General features: G+C 38.7%; 1 protein-coding gene and 1 non-coding gene across 5 annotated transcripts in view; both read left to right on the top strand.

Moving 5' to 3' along the window:
• The window catches only part of AUTS2 (activator of transcription and developmental regulator AUTS2), a 1,039,841-nt gene that overhangs the window by 500,580 nt on the left and 512,473 nt on the right, over positions 1-26,788 (top strand). The window lies entirely within an intron of this gene.
• LOC148093531 (U6 spliceosomal RNA) lies at positions 17,866-17,969 on the top strand. The gene has a single exon (XR_015714335.1). It is a non-coding gene; the product is annotated as a U6 spliceosomal RNA (small nuclear RNA).

The raw sequence follows: 26,788 nt of genomic DNA on the forward strand, positions 1-26,788 counted from the left end.
AAAGAACAGTAGAGTGCTTATATTTAATATCATACAAAATATACTTCAGAATGAATAATGTTATCAGAACTACATAATGATAAAGCAAAGAATTCATCAAGAAAGCTAAAGGCATATGCACCTAATAACAGAGCCTCAGAATTCCTAAAGCTAAAACTAAGAGAACTGCAAGGAGAATTAGACAAATCCGTCAATTTAGTTGGAGATTTCAACATTCCTTCCTCAGTAATTGGTAATACCAGTAAACATAATTTAGGAAAGACAGAATAGTTAAGTAATACTATCAACCACATTGACTCAAATGACATTTATAGAATTACCTGTCAGCAACTAACAGTTTTTTTTTTCCAAATACACTTGGAATACTCATTAATATAAAACATATTTTGAGGTAGAGGTATAAAATATATTTCAATAAGTATAAAGGCACTTAAATTATGCAAATTATGTTCATCCCTCAAGCTAATTTAAACTAGAATTCAGTAATAGAATGATACCTAGAATAACCCCAAATATTTGGAAGTTACATAATATACTTCTACGTGGCTCAGTGGTTGAGCCTGGGCTTATGATTCAGGAGATCGAAGTTTGATTCCCGGTCAGGGCACATGCCTGGGTTGCATGCTCAAAGTTTCTATCTCTCTCTCCCTTTCTTTTCCTCTCTCTGAAATCAATAAAGATATATTTTAGAAAAACCAAACATCATATATTTCTAAATAACTCATAGATCAAAGGAGAAATTTAAAAATCTAATCTGATTTTACTTTAAACATTTTTCTTATTTCTAGGCATTTAAAAATATGCAGAGATATAGTGTGTGCTGCATACATATATGTAATTAATGAGGATTATATTCACTTGAGATGTGTGGTAGTGTAGTACACAATATATTTTAAGTGCACTTGGATTAAGTAGCAGATAGTCTGTCACATGAGTTGTTTGGGAAATGTAATTTCCTGAAATAAAATTAAATACCTGAAACTTGACAAGCGATCAGGCTTAAAAAATAACACCCAAAGCCTTCAGAAATATTAGTAAAACTGTCACAGAGTTGCCATGAATCTACTTTCAGCGTTACACTGCAGTGGTACAATTAGACATTTTGTGATTGAACTTGCTGGTTTTAAAGTATGCGTTGGTGCTTAAGATATATGACCCATCAGTCTGTCAAGAAGCATTTACCATGTGTTGGCTAAGCCGCGGTGGGCCTTCCTTATTATATTTATAAGCACTCCAAGTAGTTTTAAGTCCCTGCATAGGAAGCATTAAGACTTAGATGATGTCATCAAGAGGTATAGCCCAGTAAACCAGTGAAAATAAAAGGTGAAACGTTCTACTCTGCTTTTATTTTTTATTTATTGATTTGAGAGAGAGAGATAGAGAGAGAGAGAAACATCAGTTTGTTATTCCACTTATTTATGCATTCATTGATAGATTCTTGTATGTGCCCTGACCAGGGATCAAACCCTCAATCAACCTTAGCATACCCAGACAGTGCTCTAAACAACTGAGCAACCCGGTGAGGGCCTACTCTGCTTTTAAAGAAGAAGAATTTGGGTGTATACTTTGGAAGAACAGAGGGTAATAGAATAGCAGTAAGATAATGAATTCTCAATATGTGTCTAAATCTGGGTCTGGAAAAATCCTAGGAGTATTTAGAAATTTTTATTAGGTTTAATGTGACAGATATAACTCTTTAATAATGAAGAATAAAAAGATCTTCTTGGGCTGGTGAGTGAGTGAACTTTAAATTTTACTTCTAGAAGTACATAGTTTGAATCAGCAATTTTTCAGGTCTTAATTTTTTTGCCCTAAATATTGGACCATAATTTTTCATCATTAACCTTATTGTGAAGTTACCCCAAATAAAAGGTGTTCTCCTTTAGAAAAGAATATAATTTCAGCTTTCATGTTCATAACTGACCTTATAATAATAGCTTTCCTTCTCAGAAGTATGAACAGGTACTCAAATTAAGGGTAAGAATAATTAAATTTGTAATTTACAACCCTACTAAGCTGATAGAGATTTCAAAAGAATGGTATGCTCATAATCCCAGTGAAAGATTCTCATTTTACATGTGTGTTTAGATGTTCTTCACAGATTTAGGTTTGTAATGTGAAGTGGATATAAAACTGGGGCCCAAGGATTAGGGTTTATTTTACTGCATGTAGCAAACGTGGGCCAGCCTATTTGTGAACTTTCTTCAAATAAGAGGATTTCTTTAATTTAAGGAAAAAAGATGCCCTAGCCAGTGTTGCTCGGTTGGTTGAGTGTCGTCCTGTGCACTGAAAGGTTGCCAGTTCGATTCCCTGTCAGGGCACATACCCAGGTTGCAGGTTTGATTCCTGGTCAGGTTACCTACGGGAGGCAACCAATAGATGTTTCTCACATTGATGTTTCTCTCCCTCTCTCTCTCTCCTTTCCTCTCTCTCTAAAATCATTAAAAACCTATTTTTTAAAAAAATACAAAAGATTATTTCTGGGTCAAGTACTTCAAATAAGTTGATTTTGGAGAACTGCTGAAAAGCTTATGACAAATGACTGTTAATCCTTCTTAAAAATTATACTACCACTATCCAACCACCCAAAGTCCTATTCCTTCCCTTTGCCTTTGAAAGGCTTTACAGTCAGGAGTTTAATATTCTGCTTTAATTTTTAAAATTATGAGTGCCACCCTGACCGGTTTGGCTCAGCGGTTCCAGCGGTGACCCTCGGACTGAAAGGTCCCAGGTTTGATTCCCAGTCAGGGGGCACGTACCTCAGTTGCAGGTTCGATCCCCAGCCTTAGGTGGGCGCATGTGGGAGGCAATCAATCTGTGTCTCCCTCATATCGATGTTTCTCTTTCTCTCTCTCTCCCCCCCTTCCATTCTCTCTAAAAATCAATGGAAAAAATATCCCCAAATAAGGATTAACATAAAAATAAATATAAAATAAAATTATGAGTGCCATATGGTTGTAGAATACAGAGGCTTGCGTGAAATACATTCAGTGTAAGTCAGATGCCTAGGATTCATTTAAATATGTGTGATTTCAATATATACAATAACCTTCACAATAAATGTTAAGGAATATGATTTTGCATTTGATTGTAATGCTTGCTAGTTATTTCTCTAGTGTTACTAGTTAAATGGGGGTTGGCATGTCATCGGTAGTATCATAACATATGTATGTGTTTCTAACAAAAACTTTATTTGCTGCTTAATTTTCTAACATTCCATCATTCCCTAAGTACTCTTAGGAATCAAATACAATTGCAGGAATATTTGCTGAAAATGGGAAACTATAAAACCCCTAATTTTGTTGAGAATCAGAAGAGGAGAAACAATTTCAAGTAACAAAGCTTTCTATTTTAAAAAACAACCACACATCTTCATCTACCATCCCTCAAAAAAAAAGCCAGTTTGCTAACTGAATATTAATTTTAATATTTTGTATCATTTCTGTCTTTTTTGGTAGTAATGGTAGGTGCACAGGCATCTCAGATCACAGAATTTTATGTTCAAAGGTCTCTGAGATCCGATTTACTAAGGGCAAGTTACCTTTCTAACGTTCTTCATTCAACTCCCTCACTTGCACATTGAACAGATTGAAAGGGCTAGAGAGAAATTAAAATAATGATCCTAATTCCATTCGGTTGCATTAAATTCACCAAATGATGGATGGAGATTTCAGCCCGGTGGGGTCCACTGCCAGGTACAGTAGTTATCTGCGCTTACAGAGATTCGTTACTTACACTGTGTGACTAAACCCCTTGAAAGAGAGAACTGATCCTGTCGCAAATTGGAGGTTTTCTTCCAAATGGAAAGTTCGCCATTGTTCTCAGACTGTCAGCTTGGCGCTGTTGTCCCAGGCTCACAAGAGTCAATGTCAGAGATTGCAGGCAGTAGGGACAAGGGGAAGGACCAGGGCGGAGCGAAGGTGTTCGTTCCCCTTTTGCCTGACTGCGTGTTGACCTCCTGTCTCTTACCCTTTGCAGTTCTGTTCTGGGAGGATTGTGAGGAGCGGCTCCGAAGATGGGGCCACTGCTGCTAGCCTGTTGCCATTAACCAGCTTTCATGGCTTTTGTGGGAGCCTCCTTTTCATTAGTATTTGCAACATGTTCACCAGCAAAATGATTATGTTAGGCAGAGACATCACATCACTTACATTTCATAGCTCAGTGCAATTTTCATAAACTGCGAGGCAACATCCAAAAAAACATGACTCAGAATTAGAGTTTCAGAAGATTATTATATAGACATTATTTCCCTCAGGTCACGGGCTTTAGTCAAATTTGGAGGAGAATGAAATTGCCAACAGTGAAAAGCAGACAGAAAGGTATGAGTTCATGAGCAGAGAAATAACATTTTCATTTGTTCCTTCCCCATGGGAAAGATTCAGCATTCCGGTAAATGGAGACGGTTATAAGAAATGAATTTTTGTCAGCAGGGATGTGATTTTAAGGCTCACTTATCCATTGGCAATCTAGATTTCTAACCCCAGGAATCTAGGAAATTGCTACAGAATGTAGTCTTTATTATAAACAAGTTTTGTGTGTTTTTTTCTGGTAGTTTTTGCCCCCTTCCTTTCTTGCTCAGAGATTTTAAGACAGACTACATTTTTTTTTTTTACCTTTCTGGAGTCAGATGACTGCAGAATTTCCCCATCTGCCATGAGTTTCTCCTCATTGCTGTTGCTTTGTGATGGAAAATGTTTCTCCTACCAAGCTTCCCCCCCTCTCCCTTTGCCTTTCCTAGCCCCCTCTGTTCAGCACGCACAAAGCAGCAGTATTGGAAGCCAGGAGGCTTGCTAGAGCTGAATCCTTGGCCTCTGCCTCTCTTCCCAGCATTTGCAGCGTGTCTCCTGATGTTGCTGCTTCTCTGTTCTCAGTCTTTTTGTGTCTGTGGACCTGAGTGAGTAAAGCAGGAAAAACGGCTTTCCAGATAGCTCTCATTTTACCCAGGTATAAAGAGCAAGGATTTGCAAAAATTCTGTAGGGTAATCCCAGACAACCTTCTTCATAATTAAAGAATGTTCTTTCATGGGAAATTTTACTTTCCTTCTCAATTTCATCTGATGCTTCTCAGCCCATTACTCATTCAAATTCTATGCAGAGGTTCTCCTCCTGGCTGTAGTACATTCTTGAGAGCAGAAGATATTTCATATACCCTAAACCCTTCATTTCTAGAGATGCAGAGAGGTTCTGTAACATTAATCTCACCTTTATATTTTTCAATTTTTAATAACTTGGAAATATGTATATCTAATACCTTCCTCCTCTGTGCATTTTTGCACATTTTAATATCTCTCTCAACACCATAAACTATTTTCCTGGCTGTATTTTTATTAGAGAATGTTATTGCCTGCCAAAGTTTACTGAAAGCAAATTGCATTTGCTTTCATTATTCTTATGTCTACAATATAATCATTGTGATTTCACTCAATTAATAAATGAGAAATGATTACTTTAACTTAGTTCATTGGATTTGGCCCATGAAATTCATCACGATTTATAAAATTTGCCCCCAAATCTCCAAAGCTTGTAGAAAGGAGAAAGGCTGTTAGGGTGAGAAGGAACATCTAGTTTACTGCAAAGTATACCCAATCACATATTTTGATTTCCTTGTGTGTGGTGTGGTAAAGAATTCATTGAACCGGCTAGAGTGTTGGCATTTTCTGATATTCTGTGGAGTCCAAGCATTTACCTGAAAATTACTCATTGGCCATAGCCATAGAGTCTCACTGTTTTACCATCTGTAGCCAGGGACAGGATGTCTTAGATCTACATTCTTGACACTTGCTCAAGAGCAACTAACTCTAGAGAAATTGTTCAACTTTCTGGTGTTCGTTTTTGGTTTTTTCCTCTGGGAAATGGCAATGATTTTGCCTGTCCAAATCACTATTATTATTTCTCTCAGCAATGCTCGTGTGAAGGAAATGTTATTACAGGATTTGAACTCCCAGAAATAGTTAACCCAACTTGCTTTCCAAACCATTCCATAATACTTAGTCTTCCTGATTAAGAAGATAACACAGTGAAACTGTCAACTGGAATGAAGTGGTGTTAATTTAAATTCGGGTCATTCTTCAGAAAATATATTTCTTTCCACATACTTGTTCTCAAAAATCTTTCTGTAATATATTCAGTGTATTTTTGCCTTAGAGAGCATGGTCCAGCAATTATAATTGACTCTCTCTCTGATGACGGATTGTCTTGCACAGCCTTAAGGCCATGATACTGGAGTGCAGTTGCTTCTGTACCAAGAAATGGATATAAAATGAGAGTCTTATGGGAAGTTGGGCTGGATTTGCTCTGCTCTCAAGCCATACCTTGGAATTTGCTTTTTAATAAGCAGGTTGCTTATATGAACTGTTTTCTCAGTGTTTTGCCAGTTTTCTCCTTAAAGTGAAATAAAAAGTACATTAGCCACACTTGAAAAAATAAGAAAAGTGTAGTACCAATGCAAATATCATTATTTTATCAGGGTCTTCACAGGAAACATAGACTGCTTAGAAGGTCTGACTTAATTAAATGCTTTGCCTCTAGTTTTTCAAAATTTCAAAGGAGGTATTTCCTCAGTCTATAAGCTTCCAAATTTTGCGTGTAATAATTATTATGATCCAAGCTAGTAGCTATTGAGTGTTGACTGTGTGTCAGGCACTGTTCTAAGAAGGTTTCAGGTAATAATTCTATTGTTCTTCACAACCACTTCATCAAGGAGGCACTATTACCCATCTCCATTTTTCCAGTAAAGAAACTGAGGTTTAGAAATGTTCACAAATCTAAGGTCAGATAGCTAGTAGCTGGCTGAGCCTGATAGAAGAACCTGTGCTCACAACCACCACACCGTGATGCCTCAGAGGTATAGGGGTGTGGAAGGCGAGATCCAGACTTACTGACTTTTGCTATGGACGTTGCATGGTATTTGATTAAATACTTTGTTTATATTATCTTGTGTAGTTTCTAAATAATTCTACATGATAGATTTAATTGTCAACATACTACAGATGAAGAAATTGAGATTCAGATTATGAGGCTGATGATAATAGGGAGCAGAGATTTGAACCTTAAAACACAAAGTCATGTTCTGGCCTGGATGTCATTAAGGAAAGGAACTTTCTCTCCATGGAATGTCATTCTCATCATGTGTAAGAGATCTAAGTTTCCTGTATACCACCCACCCCCAGCAAGGATTTTTGTTTTCTTTTTGCATTAAATCTATTTGAACTACACTGGAATGACCTCATCTCTTTCTGTCCACACAGTTTCTTCACGTCATTGCTGATGTACGCTGGTTCCTCTTCCTGGTTTGTGGTTTGTGTTTCATTGCTTCATCATCTACAATTAACATCATTCTTTTTTCATTTGTCATTTTTGAGAAATTAGTTTTCCTTTGAGTTTTGGATCCCTCATATTATGTCCTTTAGCCCCCTGAAGAGTGAGTGTCCCTGTGGTGCCATTAACCACTTGTACAATGTCCTGAGCACATTTTAAGAGAAATATGAATGGCAATACCACTTGGATACCAATTAAAAATAAATCTCTTTTTGAGTGGTCTCTGTCTTTGTTGTTAATACTCAGCAGAGGATATTTTTTCCATTGATTTTTAGAGAGAGTGGAAGGGAAGGAGAGAGGGGAGGGAGAGAGAGAGAAACATCGATGTGAGAGAGACACATTGATTGGTTGCCTCCTGCACGCACCCAGACCCAAGTGGGCATCAAACCTGCGACCCTTTGGTGTGTGGGCCAATGTTCTAACCACTGAGCAACACCAGCCAGAGCGAGCTCTGTCTTTTTGCCTGCCAAGACACAGAGGGTTGGCTGTCTCAGTTTCCTTTGCCATTACTGACATCATTTAGAACTTCCTGGTATAATAAAAAGGGATTTTAATGGAAAGTTGTTTTTTCCCTGTTGCAGTGGGTGAATAGCCAGCTTCACATAACTATATATTGCTACAAATATAGCATGGACTTTCATCAGGTCCAGAAAGGCCCAGTGAATCTCTGTCGTTTAGTGACACAATCTTGGGAATGTCTTTTGGAATGCGTTGGCAGCAGGTGGGCAGCAGCCTGACGGTCCACTGTGAGTCATGGGCAAGCCTGTGCTCCAGGTTTTTTATGACTGTGTTTTAATGGGCCAGGCCTTCCGGCTATCTCGTTTTCCTGGCTTGTCTTCTCTTCTGTTTACCTTGGCTCCACCTTTGGTTTAGCTGGACACCACGGGCTTCACCTGAGTCATTTGAAATGCAAGCCCATCACATGAGGTCTCCCATCTCCCCTTGGCAGTGTACAACTCTGAGAGAATTACAGCTAAACTCTGGGTGGTTGTCCCCAGCCAAGCCTGTACAAGTGGAGAAGAGGCATGGGTTTGTGAGTCTGCATATATTCCACATTCTCATAGACATGTCTTTGAGTCTAAACAGATATATCTCTTTTCCTCCATGATTTTAGTGGTTAATTATGCAGAATGAGTTTTAATTACCCCCAGGGCAAGAAGTGAGGTTCTTGAGGAACAGCTGTGATTATCCAGAGACATTACCTTGTGCTTTTCTCCTTATGCATTTTTAACACCTGCACATCACTGCTTTCCTGGGCACCTCCAGCAGTGTCACTAGCTAGTTTGGCAGACTAGAGAGACTCTCAAACTCATTTCTTACTTCCTGTGTCCTTGTGGATTATTTTTATCATGTGATGATTTGGCAGACGTTTTCTGAAAATCTCTAGTTACTTTTTCACAGCTCTGCTAAGATTGGTGAACTGGACCCACATACTCAACTTGTGAAGTGGGATTTCCCCAGAAACAGCAATGGGAGGCAGAAACCTAAGATTAAAGGCTCCTTCTTTACTTATAAAGTTGGTCACTAAACTTAGTATACGTTTTCTGATCTAGAAAGAATTGCAGATCCCTGAGACTAACTCTTTCTAGCCTGCCACCGGCCTTGGTAGAACCTTCATTGCAAATGCTGGGATCAATTCTTTAGTTGTGCAAGGAGATTATTCCAGGGTGGCATTTTATCTTCTACCCTCAGACTCTTTCAGGTCCAGCTGGGATGGTCAGCATCAGCCTTTTGCATAACTCTCATGAGGTAATTCTGTAGTTTGGGTTGTGGTCAAAGGAGCTCTAATGCCAGAACATATGATGCTGTTAACAGAAAAAGACAGGGGTCGTCTCTGAAAAATTCCTCACAAAGGGGACTTTCTTTGCTGCTCCTGGTACATGTGGTAAGCATAGAAATAGTTTATTGTGAAAGTCTTTCAGCCACAGGTCTTTCTAAGGCATAATTGTACCCTCCAGGGAAACCAAAATAAATACCAGCCTAATAAACTTCAGATTTTTAAAAGTAAGTTATCCAATTGCATTTCTGTAAGAAGAAAAATGAGAGGTCGACGTGCTCTTTTTCTGCTTTGATTCACTTCCCATGCTGTCCTGTCCCAGTTCAGCCTTAAAGTGGAAGAAAATACTTTATCACTTGAAAAAAGAGTGATAGTACAAAATTCAGTCTTTCAGGTGGGGAGGTGGAAAGGTACATTTTAATGCCAACTTTGGAATTTTCTTAAAAAACACACACATGCATACTTGTGCTTTTTTCCTGGAAGTTAATAAATATGTCTGTGTATTCCTTGCAAAGGAATTCTTCAATCCAGGCTTCCATTCTTTTGTTTTTGTCTTTGGTCATGGTCCACCTGGCCCTCCTGCCAGCTCTCCCTGCTCCTTCCTTTGCCCTCGTGTCAGTCCCGTGGTCTCTCTTCACCTCCAGCTCCTGAACTAGCCCTTGGCCTCCTGTGTCCCTGTGCAGCCTGGACCAGGTATGTGCACTGCAGCCGACATACGCTGCCAGCCGCTGGCTGTACATGCCTGTTGCCTTCCAGGCCTGGGGTATGTCTGTGGTCTGCCTTCTTCCCTTTTCACTGCCCTTTCTCAGTCTCCTTCGCTGATGATTATCTTGTCATCCATATCCTTACATATGGCTGGTCCCCCAAGATTCCCCTGACTGCTCCTTATTATTTGCTTTATCCTTATTTTATTATATAAAGGTATGAAAAGTAATATAATGAACATCATGTACCCATCACCAGCTTGAGAAGTATGACATTTCCAGTATAGTTAGAGCTCCCATTATAATTCTGGTCATATTCTCCTCTCAGAGTCCAGGGTAATAACCGCACTTCTGAATTTGTTGTTTATGTTGTGGATTTCTTTATACATATTCTACATGTGTAAATCAGCAAATATTGTGTAGTATGCTTTATATTTTGAAAAATTGTATCTTACTATGCATACGCACTTTAGCAACTTTTTTTAACTCAGCAGTATGTTTGTGAGATTAATTCAATTGCTCTATTTTGCTTTTCCACTAATGTGTAATATTCTAGTTTAAGACTATGCCACCATTTATCTGTTTTATTTATGTACATTTAGATTGTTTTCAATTTTTTGCTACTATAAATAATGCTGCTATGAATCTTCTTGTCCAAATATCCTTGCACAAATGTCCATTTGTTATTTCAGCAAATTGTATTGAGCACCTATTAGCTCTTGGCATGATTGATGTACGACTGCCAAATCAGGTTCTTATATTCCAGCTGTATGCTCTAGAGAGGATTTCCAAGGGAATTTGGTTGCAGGAGTCTTCTCACCAGTCTTCTTAAAACTCATCTCATCTCTCTAGGTCATCTTTCACGGGTCTGTTAAAGTTAACTTCTTAAGCACAGTTCTAATCTTTACTGTTATGTTCAGAAACATTCAATGGCTTCCTGCTCTTTATGTGAGAAAGCTAATACTCCTCAGCTTGCTGTTCAAGAACCATCCTAGCCTAACCTTTTTTTGGTCTTTGTACTATTTATATCTCAAGCCTTATGTTCCAGTGTCATTTCTCTTTCATGCCTCTCTGTGACATTTCTTTGTCCTTAGTTGTCTTTCTTGTTCTAAACTTTATCCAGGATGTTGAAATTCTACACAGCTTTCAAGATCCCAATGAAATACTTTATTATCTATGTACATCTTATACTTCTTGTCTGATTCTAACTTATATTACAGCTAGTTAGGTAAACATTTGTTTAGCTCACTGTAAGCAGGAACCACATGGTAAATGCGTCAAACGTATTAGGACCTCATTAATTAAAAATAATAAGCACAGTAAATTGAACAGATCATTTGAATCTCAGCCTTCCTGTTAAAACACTTTTGGGAGGAAGAAGTAAATAGAGAACAAATGTTTTCACTCTCTATTGCAGTTTTCAAACATTTCTGGCTCCCAGTAAGTGCGTGTAGCTTACTAACCAGGCAGTCATCCTTAGTGAGACCCTTTCAGTTCAAGGTTGGGCAGGTTGAGGAGAAAACTAACTTTGGTAAGAGAGAAGGCCTCTTCATTAAAAAAGCAAAACCAAAAAAAAAACATTCTCAGCTCAGCAGGACCTACCTAAAGTGACTTGAGGCAGCCCCATTACAGTCTCTTGCTAGATCCTCTCAGCCTTTTGAGAGGTAGCACAGGCTGATGACCTGTCACCAGTTACAGCCTCAGCTTAGTTCCTGCTCCGGCGGGAGACTGCAGATTGTGGCAGATTGCGGCAGTTTGCGAATAAGGGAAGGCTGAGTCCACTGTGTCCGCGTTTCCATTTTGAAGGAAATGGGAGAAATGAGGCCAGTGGTTTGATAAATTATATCAAAAATAGTCCCTTCATGCTAATGGAGTGTGAAGAAGCTGATGTACTGGAGATGATCTATAATATTTCATATTTCTCTGAGGAGAAAAATGATAAACTTGATGATGTGTGATTTATTCATGTTTCTCCAGATGAAGAAAAAAATCCTAAAGTCAACTGCCTGCTTCTCACTCCCAGAAGCTGGCTTGTGGATTTTACACTGGGGTTGGAGGCTGGGCTTGTTTAGAGAAATGCCTAGAGAGACTCTGATGAATCACCAGACCTTTGGCAGTTGGCAGGGAGAGGGTAATTAGGCCGGCATTGCCTCAGTTTTATCATCACGATTTTAGGGCTCTACGTCACCGGTGACAAATGTGTCAGTGATTAAATTTCTTATCCAGGACTTTGGTTGCCTCCTTCCCTCCTGGCTTTGGCCCTTAGTCCTTCCCTGCAGCTCATCCCTGGAGGGCAGTAACTTCTGCAATCAAAAGAACTGTTCTTTGGAAGCCATGCTGGGAGGGACATGGTTTTCAGTCCTGCTGTGTGCAGACTCTAACCATGGGGGATCTGGTTAATTCCCTTTCCTCTTCCTTCTGCCCATCACCCTTTGGGTCAAGTGCTGCTCCAAGCCAGAAGCTCTCCGTGCTTCTTTAATAACTGAAAATGGCACCCCTGGCCTGGGTCATTTCACTCTAAATAGCCCCCTGGAGGAGTTTGGAAACAGAGGTTGTTTTAGGCAACTTGATTTAGCAGGTAAAATTGTGTGCTTTTCCCCCCTGCTTTTTGTGGGTTTTTCTGCACCCCTTCCTTTACTAGCCATCACTTATAATAGGACTCCTCTTTACAAGCCCCTGCCCCACCTGGCCATTTTCTTCCTGGACTCTAACCCTCTTCTCATCCAGTTTCCCAAGAATGCAGTTAATACATTTGCTAATTTTACTTTTGTGATTATGTTAGTGGACACTAAAAGCTTAAGACTGACCTTTATAAAAAAAATTATTTGCATTTTAATAAGACTTTTGGAGACTCCTTATAAAGGCCCCTAATAGAAAGGTAACATGAATGTGTAGCAATTTGGGGAGAAAAGAGGCTTTCCAGGGAATCAGGATATGCTTTGTAAAGTGACCGTGTCCTTCCAGGGTTGCAGGGTCAGCAGATGGATGTATGTCTAAGATTATGGCTGTCCATCCGCCCAGGCCCTTTTCCTACATTCACTTTGTTCAAGTGTGCTGTAAATCTGTTTATAGGTACCACCTGGTTTCAGGAAAACAGATTTCATTGTATAAGTAGGTTTCAGGTTCTTCTAGTGATTTAGAAAGTTTAAAGACATCTTGGAGTGTGATTTGTGGACAGTAATGCGGTTTAGGGCATAGTACCCCGTAATACGGCTCCTCTTTGGCACATTGAATGTTTCGAGATGAAGGAATTTGAGAATGGCAGGTGCAGGAAAGACTTTCTGACCTTCCCCAAAAGCAGTGTATAAAACCCTTCTGTGAGCAGTGTCCTTCCTACATCCAGAAGAAAAGAGCATCATTATCTCTGAAGACGGAGGAACGCAAAGAGGAATCCAAGGATGCCTTGCTGCGTTTCCCCCACTTTACAGAACCCTCTGTCCTGTGGCATTTTTCCGCGACTTCCCACTCTTCATCAGACCTACCATAGCAATGCCTCGCTCAGCCACCTCTCTGGGTCTTTATTTCCTTATGCAGACTCCTGTGTCAAGTAAAACTTGAAAATTAAATAGATTTGTATGCTTTTTTCTTGTTAATGTCTTTTGTTACGGGGCCCCAGCAGAGAATGTATAAGAGTAAAAAAAAAAAGATAATTCTCCTCCCTTACAATTCTAACAATCATGAAGGGACAGTAAAAGAGGTCTAGAGGCCTTGCTCCAGAGGTCTAGGAAAACTGACAAAAGCCAGCAGAAGGCAAGAATTCTGACCAACTCAGTTTCCCAGCCTCTGTCTGTAGTGCTCTGTCAAGAGAGGAAGGTCGCCCTGGCCCGGTGGCTCAGTTGGAGCGTCGCCCTGTACCTCAGAGGTTGCGGCGTTGATTCCTGGCCAGGGCACATAACTGAGTTGTGGGTTGGATGCCTGGCTGGGGTGTGTACAGGAGGCAATTAATCGATGTTTCTATTTTACATGGATGTTTCTCTCTCTCTCTAAAAAAAAAAAAAAAAAAGGTAGGTAAACATTTCTCCTTGGACCATTCTTTCTAAATTCAGATTAGCAGGAGAAAAACCTTTGTAATGAATACATTTGTACGCTTTTTTTTTTTCTTGTTAATCTGTCTCTTCTTACTGGGGGCCCAGCTGAGAATTCAGAAGGGAAATAGGAAGAGATATTTTTCCACCCCTGCAGCAGTCTGTTAATTCTCTTTCACTGGGACTGTTCGAAAGTTTGCCTCCCCCTCGTGTGTTTCCTGTCTGCTTTAAGTGAGATCTACCATGTTGCGGCAGCCTCTTTTTTAAATGATTCCCCCGGAGTGGCCAGAACACTGTGGTGAGGAGTGTGATCAGATGAGATAATAGTAGACATTTAGGTGGAACAGTTATCAGAACAAATCAGGTCCATAAGTTCTATGTTATAAAATTTTCTTTGTAAAAAAAAGTGTATATACAGACATAAACCAATTTAGTTTGTTTAAAGATTCACTCTCTTGGAATCTGGATACCTGTTTTGAGTATTAGATTTTATTCAGATAATTTAACCACTTTGTGCCTTTAATTTCCTCATCAGTAAAGAGTGGTGGCGTTAAATAATAATGATGTTAAATAATGAAAATTTAAGTCCTGTTTTTGCATCAAGTGCCAATTAACTTACATGGTATTTAACTTCCCATTGTAGGAGTAGTATTGTAAAAGTCTTCAATTCGGTTAATCATTTTCTCAGTTGCTTTCTTTGTGGGAGCCATCTTTGTGTCTATTTACAGTCAAGCCATTCTTAAGCCTTTACGTGGCAAGAAAAATCCCACAGAACAATATTATAGAGTCATTATCTGCTCCTACCACACCCTGCTGACTTGCACAGCTGGACGCCCACCCCCCCCCAAGTTTGCATGAAGCACTCTCACTAATTAGCCATCCACTAAAGGAGTTTTCCTCTAACTGTTCCCTGGCCAAAATAGCTTGGGGCCAAAGAAAGCTTCACAAACACTCCTATAATTTTGTTATATCATTTTGTAACAGCTGAAAGAACTGAAATTTAAAGAAGGAAGCAGAAGTATCTATTCCAGTTTGGCCAGTGAGGGTGGGTTTTTGAGAGAAATTCCGAAAAGTAACATTTTCTTTAAGAAGAGTCACGGTATCATTTTCTTCCATTACTTTAGCATACTGATGATTTGTCAGTTCTTCAATAATAACTTTTCTTAGGTTAATTTCTTGTTGTTGTTGTTGTTGGAGAGCATATTCAAATAAGTATAATTACCATGCCTGACCTTAAGATGAAAACCAACTGGTTATATACAGATAAAAAGATGAGCAGCCACAGACGTGGAAAGTAATTCCCAAGCCAGCCACAGAGAAGGCAAGTACCAAGGCTAAAGGGAAAGTCTGCAGAAGTTAGGGAAGGCTTCCAAGGAGCTCCGCCTCCCAGAAAGGAGAATTCCTTCTTCTGACCCTCCATTTCTTCTGGAACTTTTCCCCTCTGGCTAGGTGCTTGTTAATTGTGTGTCTCTCCCACTACGGTGTAATCTAGTTGTCATTATTGTTAATATTCCCAGGTTTTAGGACAATCCCTGATCTCATTTACGGTCAGTATGTCCATTTTGAATGGCCAAGTAAATGAAGCAAAGAATCTTACATATCACTCTGTCCTTGACTAGACAGGAGTCTGTCAAAGGTTGAGACTTCTTCAACCTCTAGTTTTTGGTCCAAAGGCTGCCTGAAGCCAAAGAAGAAAAAATTCCCTTGTATTGCTCTAGCGGTGACAACTAAGAACTTTTAGAAATTAGAGATGTGCCCCAGTGGAAACTGAACTAGGGAAGGTTCTGTTCTTATAATATAAAATTTTATTTTGTGACTGAGCTAGGTGCTTACACAGATTGCTTTGGATGCTTCCTTCCTTTCAAGCCTGTATTTTGGCAGAAGCTGCACAGACCCCAGAACTGTTTATCCTAATTATAATTTATAGATGAAAGTGAGGTAAATGTGTCTGCCACCAAATGTGATTACTAGATACTTTTGAAATACTAGTACCTTGCATTGTATAGTTATTTATGTGCGTGTCTCCTGCATTATATTTTTAAACTTCATGAAGTAATGTTTTATTTATTTTTGTGTTCCCATTGCTTAGCAAAGTGTGGCATGTAGTAGACTCTTCATGACTTGCCATTCACTAGTGTTCTGTGGCAATTGATTTCCAAACCCTTGGCACTGTCCTTACCCATCAGGGACAGCAAATAATTTGAGACATAAAAACCAGAGGTTTTGGCTTGGGCCCAGATGACATTAAGCTGCTTTTTCTGACCTTAATTAAAAATAACATCAGTGCCTTTTCAAGGCCTTTTCTGGTGTGTGAGGCGCTTGTTGTACAGTTTATGATGGCAGGAGGACATGCATCATATCCACCTCAAGATCCAGCGAATATTTAATTGTGGCTTGTGAGGAAAGGAGCTACGTGTGGCTGTGTTTCGTGCTGTTTAGGACTGAAAATCAGTCATGAAGACATTTCTTTTCATTCTACTTTTGGAGATCATAAGCTTTTCAGAGGCATTAATAACCCAGAATCAGGACTATGCAGTGTAGACCTTCAGGTCTCTCCATAGGTAGAATCAATTGATTGATATATGGTATGAGTTTTCCATTATTCTTGGAAAATGTCATCACTAGTGGCACAGTGGTGCTTTGCTGTGCTGGCCAGTGAGACTGGTGTGAGAGTGAGGGAGTGAAGGATCTAGACATAGAGCTTAAGACTGTATTTGGGCCAAACTGACAATATATGCCAAAGAGCAAGATCTCAAGTGCTCCAGAGAATCACAGTTTTGAGTTTCTGTTTCGCATTTAAAATTAAGGAGCGAACAGAAGGAAGACTACATGGAGGTGGGAGAAAGGCGTGATTGGGTTACAGAATAATTAAGATTATTTGCTCTCTTGACGGTGTTTACCTTTTAGAAGGAGGGGTCTGAAAAGAGGCATTTCATAGGTGTGTTAACCTAGATGCTTAGAAGGAATGGACAGGGCTTGCTTAAGGCAAAGATAGGCCTTTTACTAAAAAGTTGTGTGCCTGGGGCATGACTTCCCACCATGACCTGCCCAGTCAGGAATTTATGATTTACTGCAGCACTCCTTTTTGTGTTCATATGTATATGAACACAAAAGGCACCAGAGGTTATACATATATGTATATATGAGGATTTTCAAAAGAAATATGGTCCACTTTGAAGGAGATAATTATAGGACATATTTTAGTATGGATTAGGCCTACCTATCAGAATGAAATTTTAGCATTTGTGGTGACAAAAGGTAATTTCTTAGTGGCATGGGTCTTATCATAGTTGAAGTACATTATCAATACAACTATATATAATGGGATTGCATTTTATGGGAATTTTGGCCTGATGTCTAAAAAAACTGAAGAAGTTGTCTTTATGTTTGAAAGCCAAGAAAAACTACACCGGTTGTTCCATAGGAATCTGTTCTCTACAGTTTTCTCTTAGAAGCCACACAGAAAGCATTCATCATTGGCTGATGACTGAGCCTGAAGACCAAGTGTTGTTTACTTGTTGTCTATTGGCTTAAATAAGAAACTTAAGGAGGGTTTGATTAAGTCTCTTTTCTGCTTAAGATAAGGTCTTTATACTCCTGTCATATTGTTTCTGTGGGTAAGTAGGGCGTTTCCTGTTAATATATTTCGGCTTTTTGTTTATATTTGTTGCTTACTACCATTTCTGAACACCGAATTGCTCAGATACTGCAAAGACAGGTGATGTTAGCCATAATAATTTTTAACACTTACGCCACACTTAAAACGTGTAATTATAATAAAGCAATTTTATGAGGTAGGCACTTTTATTATCCCTGTTTTCCAGATGAGGAAACTGAGGCACCAGAGGTTAAATGACATGCCAAAAGTCTTGTAGCTAATAAGTGGTTGAATTAGGATTCAAATTTACAGATTCTGGCTCTATAACCCATGCTCTTAACCGCTATTCTATATATTGCCTTTGCAAATCTGATTTCGATTTACAATGAATTTAATGGATGAGTAGGAGATTAGTAGAATTTTTAAAATTATATGGACATAGAGTTGCTTCCGCAGAATATATACTAAAATTGGAATGATACAAAAAAATATTAGCATGGCTCCTGCACAAGGATGACATGCAAATTCATGAAGAATTCCACATTTAAAAAAATACATGGACTGGGAATATAACTAGAGACAATAAGAAGTTCCACTCCATTTGGTTTGTAACATTCTAATCTTAACACGATAGTCACATGTGTAAGAATAGTGTTTACATGGTATTTAGGATAGGTTTCTAATTTAAGAATAGTTATAGTTTTAAGTTTAAGAATAGCGTTTATAGTGTTTATGGTGGTGTTCAGGATAAGTTTAAGAAAATGAGCACTTTTTTCTTGACCTAAGATGTCTTAGATCATATGGACATATAGAAATAAACTAAGATAATTAATTACCTATTAAATCATTTATGCTGGCTTCTGATTGAGATGTTTGCATGAATATTTTTGCCTTAAGACTTATCTTTCAAGTGCATATAGACTGGGTTATGCTTAAAAATCCATGTTGCCAAGGCTTTCCTCTTTGATTAAGAGGCTATCTTGTAAAAAATTAGATAGCAATAAAGCAGTCACTTCAGCCTAGATTTTCCATGAGGGAAGCTTTGTCACAGCTGCTACTCATTCTGACATTAAAATCACCTGAATCCATTATTCAAATTAATGGATTTTTAGACTGCATACATTTCCAAGGACTATTCTGTTGATATCAGATATCTAAGAATCAACATGTGTAATAATAAGACAAAGAGGAAGAATATAGATTGCTAGACATGCTCAGCTGGCCTTGTTTTGGATTCACACCAAAGAAAGGAAGTTGCTAGTGCCTGTGCCAAGTAACTAAAAGATTTCTTTGTCACATTAATGGTGATCAGCATTCTTGGGCATCATTACTCCTGCCAGAATGACTTTACTGTTTCTCTACTAAAGAGAAGGGTCTAAAGCCTTGAGCATGTAATAATTTACTTGAAAAAGTCCAGGCTTTTGATAAACAAGTCATATTAAACCCTGCCCAAATTAGGTAACAGGTGATAAGTCTTGCATTCATTTTCTTGTCCTAATATATTCATTAATATTGGTGATACATTGATAATTATTGATTGCCCATTATGTGCCAGGGACCTGCTAAGTGCTTCTAAATGGACATGGACACTTTTTATTGAGGCTAGGATTATGATTCCACAACTGGTGCTTGAATAAGAGCCAGTCTTGAAAAGCCAAGGTTGTTTGTTTGTTTTTGTTTGTTTGTTTGTTTTGAGAATTCTTGAGTTTGAGCCACACTGACGACAATTGTCGGAAAGCAAGAAATTGAAAAAATGCTCCAGAAAATGGCAGTTTAGCATCTTATTTTATACATTAGAATAAAAGGAAGAGATGGGGGTTACATGAAATCCATTGGTGGTACATTAAGGGGGTGGGAGAAAGCAAAATGGGAGAAAACCTCTGGGGTTGGATAAAAAGCTAAATGCAGAGACACATACTTCTTTTACATTGGCAGGTACAGGATAGTTAACATTCACAGCACGTAGACATGGTACGTAGGCAACAAGGTAACAGGGAGGTCTCATGCTCTGGTGCCCGCGGTTGTGCCCTTGAGAGCTCTGGAAAAGAAAATCACTCTAACATTTCAAAGGTATGTTATCTTAGATGTGCAAAGACAATAGATAAGCTCACTTAAGGTAAAGATTAACCTTTGTTAAGGAAGCTACAGGTCTAAGGAAAGGCCAAGGTTTTTAGAGAAGGTCTTGGAGGAGAGAAGGGAGGGCAGCTGCTCTGAGAAGGGCCAGGAGGCTGCAGAGGTTGATGGTGTTTTGAGATTAGAAAAATGCAGATGAGCCCGGCCGGGCGTGGCTCAGCGGTTGAGCATCAACCTAGGATCCAGGCGATTGGGGTTCAATTCCCGGGTTGTGGGCTCGATCAATGACTCTCTCATCATTGATGTTTCTGTCTCTCTTTTTTCCCCTCTCCTTTCCTCTCTCTGAAATCAATAAAGAGGGAGGGAGGGAGGGAGGGAGGGAGGGAGGGAGGGAGGAAGGAAGGAAGGAAGGAAGGAAGGAAGGAAGGAAGGAAGGAAGGAAGGAAGGAAGGAAGGAAGGAAGGAAGGAAGATGAGATCTCCGTGGTGTGGGAATAACCATAGAAAGAGATTTAGGGAGACTTATGCTGAGGGACAGGGGGAGAGTTATTCTTCATCAGTAGAGTGGAAATTAGTTGGGTTACCAGTGATTCTGTCTGAAGTAAGCAGTCCATCAGGTGTGAGCTTGGGAAAAAGAACTGTAGGGTTTGGTGATGACACCATGAGTTTGAAGAGTGGTAAGGACTAAGCCCTATATTTTCTTTAGAACTTTAAGAACTTTGTATGAAGCTGACTCTAAGCATCTTCTAAATATGAGCTGTGTGCCCTGTTGTTAGGGCATTTCACCATTTCCTAGCCTGTGGGCATAAAAGGGTGTTGTGTTTCCTTTATTGCCTAATTATTTATCTAAAAGTCTAGATATATATTTATCTGTATCTCCAGGAAAGAAAGGTACCTAAAGGAAACTTCAAGTATGCTAAAGATTTTCAAAAATTATAAGAATTATAGTAGCAAAAACTGCCAGGATTGCCCCACATCAGTGATTGCCCAGGGTGACCTGATGAAAGAGGGGCCAAGAGTGGTATGTTCCGAAGATGATATCGATGCTGCAAGTGGAGAGCTGACTGCACAGGCCCACCCTCACTTCTCAGGAGAGTGTATCTCTAAGTGACCCTACCAATTCTAATTAGATGATAATGAAGCAGAATGATGGCAATCAAAAACCAAAGAGGGGCATCCTATGCCCCAAAGTTAATATATACAGAATTTGAGAAAGAAGACAGGAAACACCAGAGGAGGAAATCTGGAATTGTAGTATTTTGCTATATGTAAGCCAATGTCCCTGCCATGACACTGAATTTTGGCCAGGCATTATTTGATGACTGATTTCCTCAAGAAGGAAAAATTCTTAGGTATGTAAGGCTTGGAGCCAGAATAATACCATTTGGGGGATAATCATTATATCTATGTGAAAGGTTACCTTGCCTACTTGAGCCTCAGTTTCTGTATCTATAAAATGGGTCTCAACATAACGGTAGGATATTAAATGAGATATATGCAAGGTTCCTGGCACTTAACAGTTGCTTGTTTTCTGTCTTGAGCATCGTCAGAGATTATTTTATTTATCTCGATACTGAGGGATGGAGGAGTAATTAGGACATTGTAGATCACCTGAGCTCTCAGCTTTTTTGGAGGTGCTGATCCCCTAGCCACATTGAATATGCTGTTATCCATTTGTTATCCATCCAGTGAAGCCACCTTCCATGGAGCAGTGTGTATCAGCCTAAAGGGGTTATTTGTTCCTGGTGCAGTGCTGATTGTGGTTTGAGGTGGAGTATGTCAAAGATGAATAATAGCTGAATGGCTCATAATGTGTGATTAATATCTTTGAGATTGTTTATGTAGTGATATCTAGATTGCTTTTGAGCACAAGAGATACAGAGAAAAATGTTTATTATGTACCTAACAAAAATCACAATAAGAAGGAACATTGCTCTTCTAGCTTGGCACCCTTTTCTGCTATCATTTCCCTTTTCACTTTCCCCTATACCTGAGGCTTTAGCCAAAGATATGCTAATAAGTGTTGATTGGCATTTAATCAGAGTAAAACCTTTGCTAGGTAATGCCTTTTAGATTTTATTTTGCTAAAGTGGATGTTTGACTGGAATGAGAAATACCATACATTAAAGAGTAAAGGGGGTACTCTTGTTTTCTTTTAAATATGATAATTAGTATTAAAACTCTTTCTTCCCTGCCAGTTGGCACATCTCATCTTGTAGCAGCTGTTGGAAATTCCTTAATTGTCTATTGCTTACTCAGCTATCATTTCACAAATTTCCTCTCTGCTGCATTTTTGCTAGATCAAATTCTGACCGAGAGGTTGTTCATGTCACAGGCTGGGTTGGGCTGAATTCTAGTTACCCTATTTCAGCAACAAGATTAGCTGTCGTTAGTATATTATCATGAGGTGATATTTCCTGATATCTCCTTGGAGTTGATTATTGTAGAAATGGGCATTTGGTGGAGCCTTGCGGGGGGGCAATTGTGTTGTTCTTCTTTTTACTGATGTTGTCTGAATTCTATTTAACCTAACATCACCTTTTTTAATGCTTCTAAAGCAGTAGGAGTTTACTATAGGATTTACAGTATATACACTCTTGCGTAATCCCATTGCTTATAATTTTGTCCAGAATGGAGAAAGTCAACATTTCAACCATAGCATTTTCATTCCAATATGTTTAACCATTTCACACTTTGTTCAGTGTATCATATTTTCTGTTAAAATACTGTAAAATGTATCAGTAGGTAATATATACCCCTGAGATTAGATGATCTGTTCTTTTCCAGAAGCATCAACACAACATATTCTTCAATCGTTAGTTTTAAGTGCAGTGTATTATTGAAGCTTTATTGAATTGGCTTTCAGATACAGTGCATTTTGTAGTATAATGATATGTCACATTATATATGAACCTTCTATAGTGTGACCCACTACTTTCCTAATGATGTGAAAGCTGGTAATACCAGCCAAGTTTCTGTTTATACATCAAATCACTACCCTTTATATCTTATAGTCATGCATTGCAGAAATGTATATTTTATAGTTTAGAGTGACATTGTCATTTTTTTAAATTCAAAGTACAGTCATAAGACAATTAACAAATGTATTCCCATTTTCTGCTGCAATATGTTCTTGTCTCTCATGTGAATAAATACAACAGATAATTTGTAACCATTTTAATTATTCTAATTTTATTTTAAATACACAATTTTTTCATATAAAAAGAGACAAAGGAAGTGGTCATTGGTTTTAGACACCTAGATTTTGAAACACTTGCTTTAAATAACTGTGTGGTTTTAGGCAAATCATTTGACTTTACCCCATCTCAGTTACTCTCACTATAAAAATGGAACCAGTAATACCTTAGTCAGAGTGATCTTGAGAAGATTCAAAGAAATCATGATGACAGTAAACCATAGTAGGTTACTATAAATTTTATAGTAGGCACTTAAAAATGCTGTGTTCCTTCCTTTCTTTCTGTTAGGGAGAATGTCTCTTTTATTGATTATACTTTTGCATCAGGGAAAAAAATCCCTTTCTCATATAACATTTATTAGGAAATGCATAAATTTAGTGTGGGACTTCTAATTCTGACAAATTAGAATATTGATTTTGAGTTTGTTGCTGTAAATTTGCCAAATGAAAGGAAAGTTTTATGCTACCCCTTTCAAGTCACTTCTGATATATCTTGAGCAAACAAAGTCTGTATTTAATAGTAGTTTGCTAATTGGAAAGTGCTACTAACTCAACACAGATGTAGAAAGGGAGAAGCTGAGAGGAGACCAGGAACTGAATAAGAGAGCAGGATAAAAGCCGCCACTTCATCATGCTCTCGAAGATGAACTTAAGACCACAGGAGGCCTTAGTGCTAATTACCTTTAGCATGTTTAAACTCTCACTTCTCACTTGTCAGTGTAAAGACAGGAAAATCCTTATTGGTCTGAACATGTCACACTGCAGCAAACTGAAAGCTGATGGCAAAAAGGAGCTCTGAAGGCATTACCTCCACCGAGACTGCTGATGTTCCAAATGGAGTATGGACAGATGGAATTCTCATTTAGAGAGCAACATGACATGGAGTGGGAATCGGGTGTTAAAGGGAGGCTCCTTGTACTTGTTATCATCTTACTTCTTCTGTGTGAATGTGAGAGTTCGGGCCCACAGGCAAAAAGCAAGCAAGACTTGAACCCTAGAAAAACTATTAGGTAGATATTAGCACCAGTCTGAGAAAGCCAATATGTGCACAGCGAGGAGAGGAAGAAAGCCAAATGATGAGAATGTAATTAACCCAGGGGGATTTTCCCTTTTAAAAAAATACAACTCTGTCTTTGTTTTGTTTTTTTTAAATTGAAACAGTGATGCACACATCAAATAAATTCAGATAGTACAATAAGGCATATAAGGAAAAGTGAAGTGTCTCTCTTATCTCATGTCCCTACAGCCCCTGGTTTTCCCAGGCAAGCCCTGTTACCCATTCTGGCATTTTCACACAGTTCTGGGCCATTATTGCTCATTGGACAGTGTATTTTTTTTTAATTAATTTTATTGACTTTATTGGGGTGATATTGGTTAATAAAATTATATACATTTCAAATGTACAATTCTATAATCATCTGTATAATGTAATATGTATAAACCAGTCAGAGAAAGGCAAATACTATATGATTTCACTTTTAGGTAGAATCTCATGAACAAAATAGAAACAGACTCATAGATACAGAAAACAGACTGACAGCTGTCAGGGGAGGGGGTTGGGAGGCTGGGTGAAAAAGGTGAAGAGATTAAGCAAAAACAAACAAAGTTATAGACACAGACAGCACTATGGCGATTGCAGGAGTGAAAGGGTGTGAAGGGAATAGAAGACGGTACAGGGAAGATAAATGGTGACAGAAAGAGACTTGACTTTGGATGGTGAGCACCTAGTGGGATTCTTTCAGTCCATAGTTGTAATCATAAATAGCACCCCCACTACCTTTGTTTTCCACCTGGACCATCCCTAACTACATCTACACCTGCTGTTTGATGTCAAATCTGTGGTCCCTCAACTCTGATGGCGTCCTACCTTGACAGTCAAAAACCTACAGAACTCTGAGCCCTTCTTGGCTGCTTGAAATGATCTAAAAATGTGTTCTCATCTTGTAGACATAGTATGGAAAAAGAACTGCTTTTGAAGACCCTAATGAGAAGTGATTATAAGTTCGTTAAGTAAAAATACAGACATATGTGTATCTTGAACACATGTACTAATAGAAACTAATACCCAGTGAGCCCTTACTGTGTGCCAGGCACAGTGCTAATATTTTACATGCACAATTATGCTTAAACCACACCATTGCCTTCTAAATGGTAACTCATGAGTAGAAATCTTGAAGATTAGAGAGGTAAAGTAACTTGCTGAAGGTCACATAGCATCTGATTTCAGTCTAAATGAAGATCCTTTTAAAAAAAGCATTGAGTTTTGCAACAAAACAAAATGCCAAGCACTGGGAAGAAGATTAAAACACACACACACACACACACACACACGCACACACACACACACACACACACACATCCCTATAGAGGGCACTATTCAGATTAAACTGGCCCAGCATAATTTGCTAACATGATAAAACATGCCAGCCACGGACTGTTTGAGATAGGTTTGCCTCTGGGGAAGACAGTGTAGTGATTCATATAACCTCCTGTCAGGGTTATTTAAATCTCAGATCCAACCTAGACTTCACTTTAATAATCTTTTATTATTTTCCTGTGTATTCTTGTGGTTTCTTCCTTCTCTGTAAAGAATATTGCTCAGCATAATGAATTCAGTTAGTTCTAGGCTTCTTCATGTCTGCATTTAATATTCAGAGCACTTTCTTCTCCTTGGCCCCTGATTTACCAAAATCTGTCATTGTGCTATAAAAAGACGATAGAGGGGACCTTCTTTGAACTGGGAATGTGTCCATATAAGTTTGTAGGTTGGCGAATATAATAAGCATAATAGCTTGACCAGAAGCGCACCTCCATTGATATTTTATACAGTCTACCTTTTGGACTAACCATGACTCACGTGCCAGTTCAGGAATATTGGCGACAGTTAGAATGCTCACATATCTTCTAGGCGAGGGTGACCATGTGGAAGGGGACTTTTATTTCCTTGAGGGGCTCTGATGGTGTTTTTTAGAGTTTATTACTACATGTCTGCTATCTCTTCCATCCCATACCGGTCAGGGGTTTTAACTTTGAAGATAATAGTAACTGTCTTTGGTTGGAAAATCCAGGTCTGTTTTGACCCAAAAGATAATTTAGGGAGACTTACGGAACCTAAAGCTAAATGTCAAATGTAACTAAGTGTTACTGTGGTGTCTTGCCTTAAGAAGAGAGCTGCTTGGTTAGAGCCGTGTGCTAAGAGCTCTTTGGATGAACTATTTTGATTGTTTCCCACATTCTATATGAGGCACTATCTCAGGCAGCACAGAAATTGTCCCTGGAGGATGGGGAGGTGTTACATTTCAGGAAATAGCTATAGTATTTATTCAGCCTGACTTTGGTTTCTCAATACTTTTCTTGAATTCTCCACATTTGTGGGACCCTGGAAGATGACAGGAATGCCATCTTAAAGTATATGTAAACTTTTTAAAGAAATTAGTTTTGAAAATAGTAAGTAGACTCTTTCAAGAAGCCCTTCCTAAAATTACTGAATGGGAAGCATTTCACTGAGACACAGTTATTAACGTAAGTGCTAAAGATTAAGGAAAACACAAATTACATCTCTCAGTGGGGAGACAAAGTGAGGCCTTTGATACAGTGACGCCTCCCTCTGGAAATCAGACTCATTTTAAAGACATAAACCCAAACCAGAACCAGAGTAACCCTTTTAATAGGAATACTAAATCTGCAGAAAATGGGAGTATTTTGTAATCCTTATTTTTGGCCTCTAGCAGCATATTCCAAAGACCTCGTGAGTTTCAGGAAAGGTGCATTTTCCTCTTACTTCCTTATTTTCTCTCTCAATCCTAAAATACTCTCTGGGCAATCAATTTTAGAGGTCTTTCAAGGAAAGCAAAATTTGGCTTGTCTGCCTGTTAACTACTGCAAAGTGCGTAGATTCCTGCTGTTCACTGTTACTGCTAAAGGTAATAAGGAAGCACCTATTATTGTCATCATCTGGAAGAAAGAAGCTCCTAGATTGGATTAAGTGAGGCTGCTGTGCCCTTAAGAAAGGCGCAGGTATTAGGCAGTAATGAAGATTTGGCAGCTGGAATGAAGACTCGCTTTCATCAGAGTAGCCCTCCCCCATTTTTTTTTTTTT

Source organism: Miniopterus natalensis, chromosome 3 (assembly GCF_054644295.1).
Source record: "Miniopterus natalensis isolate mMinNat1 chromosome 3, mMinNat1.hap1, whole genome shotgun sequence".
In the NCBI taxonomy this organism is placed as follows: domain Eukaryota; kingdom Metazoa; phylum Chordata; class Mammalia; order Chiroptera; family Miniopteridae; genus Miniopterus; species Miniopterus natalensis.